This window comes from Hylobates moloch, unplaced genomic scaffold (assembly GCF_009828535.3).
Source record: "Hylobates moloch isolate HMO894 unplaced genomic scaffold, HMol_V3 SCAFFOLD_14, whole genome shotgun sequence".
Taxonomy (NCBI): Eukaryota; Metazoa; Chordata; class Mammalia; order Primates; family Hylobatidae; genus Hylobates; species Hylobates moloch.
This window is the reverse complement of record NW_026652289.1, coordinates 55,976,009-55,986,063: the sequence shown is the minus strand read 5'-3', so window position 1 is coordinate 55,986,063 and position 10,055 is coordinate 55,976,009. Positions and strand designations below refer to the sequence as shown.

Sequence of the window (10,055 nt, the reverse complement as noted above, 5' to 3'; positions counted from 1 at the left end):
AAGCAGTAGAATCGCTTGAACCTGGGAGGCAGAGGCTGCAGTGAGCCGAGATCATGCCACTGCACTCCAGCCTGGGCGACAAAGCAAGATTCTGTCTCAAACAAAAAAAAAAAGTCGTATAGGGAATAGAACTGTCATCTTTGGGAATTATCTTTTCTACTGGACAGAAATCTGTAAGTTAATATGTATACATATTCTCAAGTATGTTCATAACATATTCTCTAGTATATTTCCCTACATTAGTGGTTTTCAAAGCATGGTCTCAAATTGGAAGCACCAGCGTCACCTGGGAACACAGACATGCAATGCTCAGGCCCCACCTCAGTCCTACTGAGTTAGAAACTCTGGTGTGGGGCCCAGCAGCCCGTTTCACAAGCCCTGCAGGTGATGATGATGCACTCTAATGTGTGAGAACCACTGCTCTAAATAGTCAAATAATCTTTATTTGTAAAACAAGTATCTATGAATCAATACTCCAGTATGACATTAAAAGGGCACGCCACCCACCTTTAACTTTATTTCTGAATTTAAATATTTTGTGTGTCTGATGTTAAATTTGCTGTTTTGTTTTTCAAATACTCTTGAGACAGTTTTCATCTGTTCTTAATTTTCTCTTTTTAAATAAAAAATGGTTTTCCAAATCTATCCATTTTTCTCTTGTTTAAGCTATTGATAGGATGAAACAAAAGTTGAGCCATTCTTACATCTTTTTTTTGAGACTGAGTCTCACTGTCACCCAGGCTGGAATGCAGTGGTGCGATCTCGGCTCACTGCAACCTCCACCTCCCAGGTTCAAGTGATTCTTGTGCCTCAGCCTCCTAAGTAGCTGGGATTGCTGGGATTACAGGCACCCGGCACCATGCCCTGCCATATATATTTTTTATTTATTTATTTATTTTTTTTTTTTTTTTATTTTTTAGTAGAGACAGGTCTTGCCATTTGGTCATCACCAAATGACCTCAGGTGATTTGCCTGCTTCGGACTCCCAAAGTGCTAGGATTACTGGCATGAGCCACTGCACCCAGCATTTTTTTTTTTTTTTCCTTTTTTTCCTTTTTTTGAGATGGTCTCCTTCTGTTGCTCAGGCTGGATGGAGTACAGTGGCGCCATCATGGCTCACTGCAGCCTCCACCTCCCAGGCTCAAGAGATCCTCCCATCTCAGCCTCTTAGGTAGCTGGGACGACACGTGTGCACCAGCACAAGCAGCTAATTTTTTGTAGAGACTGGGGTCTCCCTACGTTGCCCAAGCTGGTTTAGAACTCCTGGGCTCAAGCGATCCACCGGCCTCCCAAAGTGCTATGATTACAGGTCTTATGTTCTTAAAATTTTTCTTTGACATGGTATAGGATAGTCTAGTAACTTAACATACTGTTGCTTTCAACAGGATAGTGCTTATGATTTGTAAAATAACTCTTCAGAAATGAGTTCAATTTTACCATGAATTGGGACACTTTCTATTTCTAGTCTATAGAGCAGTTTACTTGTCATGAGCTCTGTCTTTTGAAAACTTGAAAGCCTGCAACAATAAAACCAGCTGCACCTGGTGCATGGGATAGGCATGCAACTGAGGAGAGAGCTCAAACTATGATCAGCCCTCTGTATCCTTGGGTTCTGGATCCTTGGATTTAACCAACTGTGCATCAAAAAATTTGGAAAAAGTAAAACAAGAAACACAAAAATTTAAAAATACTTTATATCAGCTATTTACTAAGTATTTATGTTGTATTAGGTATTACAGCAATCTAGAGATGATTTAAAGTATACGGAAGGATGTGCATAGGTTATATGCAAATACTATGCCATATTATATCAGGAGCTTGGGCATCTGTGAATTTTGGTATCTCTGGGGTCCTGGAACCAATATCTTGAGGTTAACTAAGGGACGACTGTATTCAGTTTCTTCTTTGGTTATTAGTTTATTCTTTAATATATTTTTGTTGTTGTTTTGTCTTTTTGTTTTTGCCTCTTCAAGTCAACGTCGGAAACTTAGTTGTTCCAGATTACCCATTAGCTCAAAGCTACCAGTAATCAGACTACCACTGCAATCTAAGCAACCGATTTTTTTTTAACCCACCAGATTGGCAAAAATTAAGATAAGCATCTATTGATGTTGAAGCTGTAGGGAGTTTTCCTGAGCCTGTTAATTATGACAGCCCTTTTTGCTAGGCACCTAGACGATTCATCAAAATGAAATAAAATACCCATGCACTTCAAGAAGTTACCTGGTTATTTCCTTATCTGGGTGCTGGTTATGTGAGGTCTACAGTTGATGAAAACTTATTAAGCTTTATATTTCTAATAGGTACAATTTTCTGTATGCGTAGTATATTTGAAAAGTTTTTAAAATGTCTCTTGCCACAGCCCGCAGCTGTGTATAATGCTATTCGCTTAACAGTGGAAAACATGGCAATGACCTGAATCCCCCTGGCTCCCGGGATCCTACCCCCTTAAGTTAATGAAAATAAAAGTAAATGAAATAACTTCCACTGTCTTTCGTAATGCCTTAAATCGGTCCTCAGTTAAACTGGCGGTTGGCGCTGGTTTTTTCCAGGGAAGGATTCTGGGAGACGGAGGAGGAGACGCCAGCATTTCGCCCCCAGCACCTCCAGTAAGCTGCGGTCCTCCCCTTGCCTCACTCGAGCAGGTCCCGCCGCCCCAGAGGTCGTTAGTCCAAGTCACGTGATCGTCGACTCAGCTGACCCGGCGGGACCGGAAAAAGAAATTCCCGGGCCCTGGCTTCCTCGCGCGATGATGAGGCACCAGGGGTGAAGCGGGCATGGGCTGCTGGAGCGGAAATGAGGGGGCGCCAGTGGCTCTGGAAACGGGCGGAGATTGTACTGGCGGCTCCGCACAGTGTGTGCGGGCGTGAGGTTAGCAGGTCTGGTGGAGAAAAGTCCACCGCCATCCCGCTCCGGGAGTGGGGCGGGTAAGACAGAGCAGGCCTGCGGGCTTAGAGTCCCCATGCTTCCCTGGCGGAAGGAAGGGCCCCTGACTCCCGGGGCAGGAACTAGGGCTTGTCTGGAGCTGGGAGTCCTTTCAGGTCTTCCCTAGCCCCAAGAGGACCTCCCAAGGACACCCCGTTCCCCAGCCCTGCTGTGGGACTTGGACAAGAACGTGCTTAGAATCAGGCTCACTCTTGCACACTGTTAGGAAGCCACTCCGCTCTTTCCAGATCCAGAAAGTAGTAGTTTTGGGGCTGAGACTTATCCATCCACCCATCCATCCAATCCATCCGTCCGTATGTTCAAAGTGCCTAGTCTATACCATGAAGTGTGCTAGGCACTGGGTGGACTTGAGCTGCCGAGGGAAGGAGAAATCAGAGGCTTGAATTGGCAGCCATAGTTAAGGCTCCAGGGGCAGAGACCTAACTGCGCCTTGTGTGTAGTGCTAAGGGAGCTTCCTGAGGATGCCATCAGCCTTAAAGGCGATGGCAGGAGCTGGCTGGCTGAAGTACAGTTTGTGTACCAGGGGTTGGGAGGCAAGGTTGCGAGGCGTGTGTCTTCAGACAGGGAACAGCATGTGCAGAGACTTCAGGTGAGAGAGAGCATGGCTCCCCAGGAATGAATGCATTTCCCATAGCTGGAGAGTATCATCTGGAGGTTGGGGAAAGATGAGGCTGGACAAATAAAGACCAAATCTTCCTGGCTGTTGGATCACCACAATCAAGATAACGAACATATCCACCGGCCCCCAAAATTTCCTTGTGTGAGGGGCTATTTTAGGAAGTATGATCAAGAAGGGCCGGCCTGCCAGGGTGCAGTGGCTCACGCCTGTAATCCCAGCACTTTGAGAGGCCAAAGTGTGCAGATGACCTGAGGTCAGGAGTTCGAGATCAGCATGGCCAACATGGTGAAACCCTGTCTTTACCAAAAATACAAAAAAGCTGGGTGTGGTGATGCGTGTCTATAGTCCCAGCTACTTGGGAGACTGAGGCAGGAGAATTGCTTGAACCCGGGAGGTGGAGGTTGCAGTGAGCCAAGATTGCGCCATTGCACTCCAGCCTGGGCAACAGAGCAAGACTCTGTCTTTAAAAAAAAAAAAAAGAAGGGCTGGTCTGATGAGGTGTCACTTGAGCAGAGAGTGGAATGAAATAAAGGATAGCAAGCCACATAGAGAGTGCAGCGGGAGCAAGGCTGGTGTCCCTGAGCAGCAGCAGGGAAGCTGGAGTGGCTGGAGTTGTGTGGGTATGGGGAAGAAGGGAGAGAGTTCACTTGTCTGTGTGAGGCCCAGGACTTTGTTTTATCCCCTGCTGTACCCCCAGCACTTAGAGTGGGAGCTAGCACAGAGAAGGCACTCAATTGATGTTTGCCGAACAGATGAATGCCTGGAGTAGACCTCAGAGCAGGGTTTGGTGGCAGGGTGGGTCAGGGAGAGAGTTTACTCAACAGCCTGGTGATAGGGGAGAACAAGTGGCCAGAGGGTATCCATCTATGTCGGGGACCAGGGGTTCCTGCTGGGCAGCAGTGTGGGAGACACACGGATCCTGGCCACACCTCAGACCTCCCTCCGGCCTGATTACCTGCCTCCCTCCCTTGCAGAGGTTCCGGTTCTGTGGTGATCTGGACTGTCCCGACTGGGTCCTGGCAGAGATCAGCACTCTGGCCAAGATGGCTGAGTGCACAGGGTCTACTCTGGGTGGAGGAGGGGTGCTGGGCCTGGGAATTGCAGGTGTAGGGGATGGTGAGGTTTCTCTGGGGCTAGGGCCTCAGTGCTCTCAGCCTGTGCTACCACGCTTTGTGACCTTGATCAGTGGCTGGCCTGCTCTGAGCCAGTCCCCAGGAAGAAGGGGTGAGGTTTGCCAGCCTGGCTGATGTAAGGACTTCCCTTCCAGTCTTCTGTGAAGTTGCGGCTGCTCTGCAGCCAGGTACTAAAGGAGCTGCTGGGACAGGGGATTGATGTGAGTACAAGACCCAGCACCCCATTGTCCCATGACCTTATGACCCCCGGTGCCCTGAAACTCTGCACTAGGCCCAGGGAGATGGGTGAACCAGCCTCTCAACCTCTCTGGGCACCTCCCTTCCTTCTTTCCAGCCTGTCTGTTCCTTGTTGCAGGATCCAGGCTAGGGGTGAGGGGCTGGTGAGCAGGGGCCTGGCACCCCCTTAAGGTCTCCTTTCACCACAGTGTGAGAAGATCCTGAAGCTCACAGTTGATGCTAAGTTTGGTGAGTACCCTGCTGAGTCCATAGGCCCCAGGCAACCCTGGGACCTCGGCATGGTGCCTGGTACAGAGGGGCCCCCCACCCCTCCCAGCAGCATCCTTAACCTGCCTTCCCTAGTGGAGGAGCATGAGGGAAAGAAAGACATTGACCTTCCCACCTTCCTGTCCTCTGCCAGCTCCTGGTGGAGCAGTAGCAGTGCCCGTAGCCCTCAGGAGGCCTTGGGGCCTTGAGCTGAAGTTAATAGGGCAACTGGGAGGTGGCTGGGGCCACAGTGACACCCCCTGTCCCACCCATGGGTCCCTCAGAGTCAGGCGATATGAAGGCCACAGTGGCAGTGTTGTTTCATGCTGTCCGGTGCGGCCAAGCACAGTGTCGATGGCGAATCCTTGTCCAGTGAACTGCAGCAGCTGGGGCTGCCCAAAGGTACGGGTTGTGGGTGGGCAGCTGGGCAGCCTGCGGGCCAAGGGCTGCTAGAGAAGAGAACAGGCCCTGTGACCCTGAGGTGTACCCTGCCCTGTCTGGGCCAGGAACCCAAGGCCAGCCCCCACCTGCTACCTCCAGAGCTACTCCATTCTACCCCCAGAGCACATGGCCAGCCTATGCCGCTGTTATGAGGAGAAGCAAAGCCCCTTGTAGAAGTACTTGCAGGTCTGCAGCCTGCGCAGTAAGTATGAGACCAGCCAGGGTCTGGGCTCATCCTAGAAGGTGCACGCAGCATGCAAAGTGCATGGAGAGTCCAGGGAGACGACTTAACCACAGTCACATACCAAGCAGCCACAGAGCTGGGACCTGGCCCTGGGTCTCCTGACTCCGCGGACTCTGTGATGTGTACGTACAGGATCAGACCTTGCCCTTTCCTCCTGGCTGACCCTTCCTTAGTCCCCCGTGCCCCATGTGTGAGCACCCAGCTCACTCTCGTTCCTTCCTCTCCAAAGTGTGGTCCCTGGCAGCACGAGTGGCAGAAGGGGCAGCAGAGACTGTGGACCCCTCAGCTGCACCTAAGTCTTCTGTGTGGTCTAGCTGTGTGTCCTGGGGGAGGCTCTTGGCCACCATTTCCCCCTCTGTAAACGAGACCGATACCTGTGGCATGGAGGGCGGGAGGCCGGTGTGAGTGCCAAGCACTTGGAGCAGGGCCCTGAGTGAGCATGGACGTGGGAGCAGGGGTGTTTCTCGACTTTATGCACCTTGGGGATGGCAGCGGGGCTCCCTGCGTGGGTTGACAAGGCATTGCTTTCCCCCACCCCACTTCTGTCCCAGCCCTGCAAGTCCAGTCCTTGGGGGTCTAGGAGGGAAGAAGCCCATGGCTGTGTGACCTCAGGCTCGTGCCTGGCCCTCTCTGGCTGTGAGTTCCTGGGAAAGTCAGCACCCAAGTCACGCCCTCAAGTTTAGCACCTTGACAAGAAGGGCGGGGACACTGGGATCAGGCCCAACCCTCTGGCCCCAAATCCTGCGGCCCCAGCTGGAGGACGAGGAGATGCTGGGCTTGGATGGGGGAATCAGGGGTGTAAAGGGGCCTGCTCACCCCTCAGCTTGGCTCAAAGGCTCAAGGCGTCAAAGGCTCAGCCTGCCACTCAGGAAGGAGCCCTGGCCCAGCCAGACACTCACCAGGACAAGGGCAACTGTGACAAGCAGGAGGCCCAGGATGAGGAGAGCCACGGCATAGCTGGAGATAAAGGCATCCAGCAGGTTGGAGGCTTTGGGGCTAGGACTGCCTAGAGCAGGGCAAGAAGGCTATGGCCAGGTAGGGCTCTGCCTCTCAGGCTTCTGAGAAGACAGAATCTGGGCCCAGAAGTTGCTGTGGGACCAGAGAGCTGGGGCTAGGAGCACCTTGGAGGGCTCCATGAGGAGGGGAGGCAGGCTTCAAATCAGGGCATGTGGAGGCAGCAAGCCCAAGGGAGGAGGCAGAGGGACAGAGGGAGGCAGCCTGCAGAGGGAAGGAGGTACTGACCTTGGTCTGGGATGACCATGTCTACCAAGAGGCCTTCTGCCTTCCACAGGGTGTGCAGACCCTGGCGTGCACAGTCCCACATGACGGCCTGGGCTGGCGCCACCCTGAAGAAGGTGGCACCCACTCTGGCGGTCAGTGGGTCTGGCCTGCTGAGAGGATTATCACAGACATCAGGGGGCTGGGCAGCCTTGGGGGGGACTAGGGGAGGTCATCTCTTCCAGCCTCCTGTCCTCAACCCCAGAACCCTGGTCTGAGCCCTGGGTCACCCAGGGCCACCCTGGACCCACTGGAATTCCTCCACCACCACTTGGTCAAAGTTCTGCAGAGGTCTGAGGACGAGGGTCAGCTGGGGGTCAGGAGAGGATGAAGAGGGTCACAGCTCTACCAAACAAAGCTTCATTCCTTGTGGCGCCTGGCCCACCCCTCTGCTGCCAACCTCAGGCTGGCCCAGCCCTGCAGAGTAGGTGCCCAAAGGCATCGTAGCAGCTTCTGTCATGCTGGTCTCCCCCCGGGGCCCCCTCTGGAGCCTGGCACCACAGATCTCAGGGTGAGAGGTACAGCTCTGTCTCCCTTCCCCCTCATCCCCCTCATAGGGGCTTTGTCCACCAAGGCCTCTGACTGCTAGGGAACCCACACCCATGGCTTCCTTCTTTCTGACTGCTGGCCCTTCCCCAGCCTGGATGCTTGAGCCCTGGGCAGAGGGGTAACGATCCCAGGACTGTCTTCGCAAGCAGAGAGGCTGCTTGGCACCAGGCCCTGACTCCTTAAGCTGAGCTCAGCAGCAAGTGTGTCACCAAGGTCCCCTGGGCAGAAGGGGCTCAGCCCTGAGGGCCCATCACTCGCCACACCTGCATGTTCCTGCTAGGCATCCACCCTGGGGACCCAGCTTTCCCCCTGCCCCCAGCTGCTGGCAGCCCCATCTTGATTCATCCAGGGTCCTGGAGGCCATGTCAGGAAGCAGCCAACAGCTGAGAGGAGCACTTGGTGTTTCTGCATCTTTTTTTATGGAGCTCCCTTGGGTGGGAGGGGCTACAGACTCAAGGGAGACTGCAGGCCACCCCTTCCCCACTCCCTGGCTGGGTGGGCTTCCAGCTCAGGAGTCTGACTGGAAGGATGGGACCGTCCTGTCACAGAGGCAGGTCTGAGTAGTCCAGGCCCAGTTTTACCCTCCAGCAGGGCCCCTTTCATTCATTTGTCCAGCTAGCTTTGCCCAAAGCACAAGTAATGTCTATGTGTACTGTGTCTCCTGTCCCCAAGGGGAGTCTGGCTCCAGTCCTGGCCTGGAACTCAGAGACCTTAGAATTAGAGTCCACATCTGGCAGGGTGGACCAGCATGGTCTGCCCATGGCCAGGGCAGGTACCATGTTGGCAGCCCCAGACCTGACACCATGGCTCCCATCTCCCCTCTCCACTTCCATCCTGCACATCACCTACACTACGTGCTGTCCCTGATGAATCCCTGTTGAATCCAAGCTGTCAGCTTCTGTCAGCTTGGCTGGGAAGTCACGCTGACCAAAGGGGAATGGTGCAGCCTGAGTTGGGGGCTAAGTGGGAATGGACCTGGTGTGGGGTGGGGAAGGTGGGGGTGAGGCGGGTGTCTGGTACCTCTCTGCTTATCTTCCCTTCTCCTTTGCCCACAAAGGAGGCATCTTCTCCATGTCCCTCTGCAACCCCGGGGACATAAAATACTGCCCAGGTCTGTCTCCCCTTGGACATAGCCCACCTACCTTCCTGTGGGACTCAGGACTTTGTTTTGTCCTGTGGCCCACATGAGAAGCAATTATCCCTGATCTGCTCAGCTGAGAGAGGACAAACTGAGGCAGAGCAGGGGAACAACTCTGTCATAGTCTGGCTGTTAATAGCAGAGTCAAGACCAGCCCTTCCCTGAATGTCAGGTCCAGTGGACACTGTATTAGTCCGCTTTGCATTGCTCTAGAGGAATACCTGAGACTGGGTTATTTATTTATTTATTTATTTTTGAAATGAAGTCTAGCTCTGTCGCCCAGGCTGGAGTAGAGTGGCACAATCTCAGGGCACTGCAACCTCCGCCTCCTGGGTTCAGGCTACTCTCTTGCCTCAGCCTCCTGAGTAGCTGGAATTATAGCCATGCACCACCATGCCTGGCTAATTTGTTGTATCTTTAGTACAGACAGGGTTTTGAGATGGAGTTTCACTGTTGTGGCCCAGGCTAGAGTGCAATGGTGTGATCTCAACTCATTGCAACCTCTGCCTCCCAGTTCAAGCAGTTTTCATGCCTCAGCCTCCCAAGTAGCTTGGATTACAGGCATGCACCACCATGCCCGCCTAATTTTGTATTTTTAATAGACAGGGTTTCACCAGGTTGGCCAGGCTGGTCTTGAACTCCTGACCTCAAGTGATTCACCCGCCTCGGCCTCCCAAAATATTGGGATTACAGGCATGAGCCACTGCTCCTGGCACTGAGACTGGGTAATTTATAAAAGAGGTTTATTTGCCTCACAGTTCTGCAGGCTGTACAAGCATCTGCTAGGCTTCTGGTGAAGCCTCAGGAAGCTTTTACTTCTGGTGGGAGGCAAAGAGGGAGCAGACATGTCTCATGGTGAGAGAAGCAGCAAGAGAGAGGAGGCATCAAGCTCTCCTGTGAACTAATAGAAAACTCACTCATTGAATCACTTGAACCCAGGAAGTGGAGGTTGCAGTGAGCCAAGATCATGCCACTGCACTCCAGCTTGGGCTATGAGTGAGACTCTGCCTCAAAAAATAAAAAAAATAAGAAAACTCACTCATTACCATGGGGAGGGCACTAAGCCATTCGTGAGGGATCCCCCACCATGACCCAAACACCTCACGCTGTAGGCCCCACCTCCAGCATTGGGGATCACATTTCAACACTAGATGTGGATGGGACAAGTATCCAAACTATGTCAGAGGCCTCCCTCTCCCTCTCATCAGAATCTTCTGTCCTCAA

The 10,055-nt window shown here is 52.7% G+C and overlaps 1 pseudogene; it reads left to right on the top strand.

Annotated features, from left to right (window-relative positions):
* Positions 1–2,686: 2,686 nt before the first annotated feature.
* On the top strand, positions 2,687–6,271 carry LOC116481572 (COMM domain-containing protein 4-like; annotated as a pseudogene).
* Positions 6,272–10,055: the final 3,784 nt, after the last annotated feature.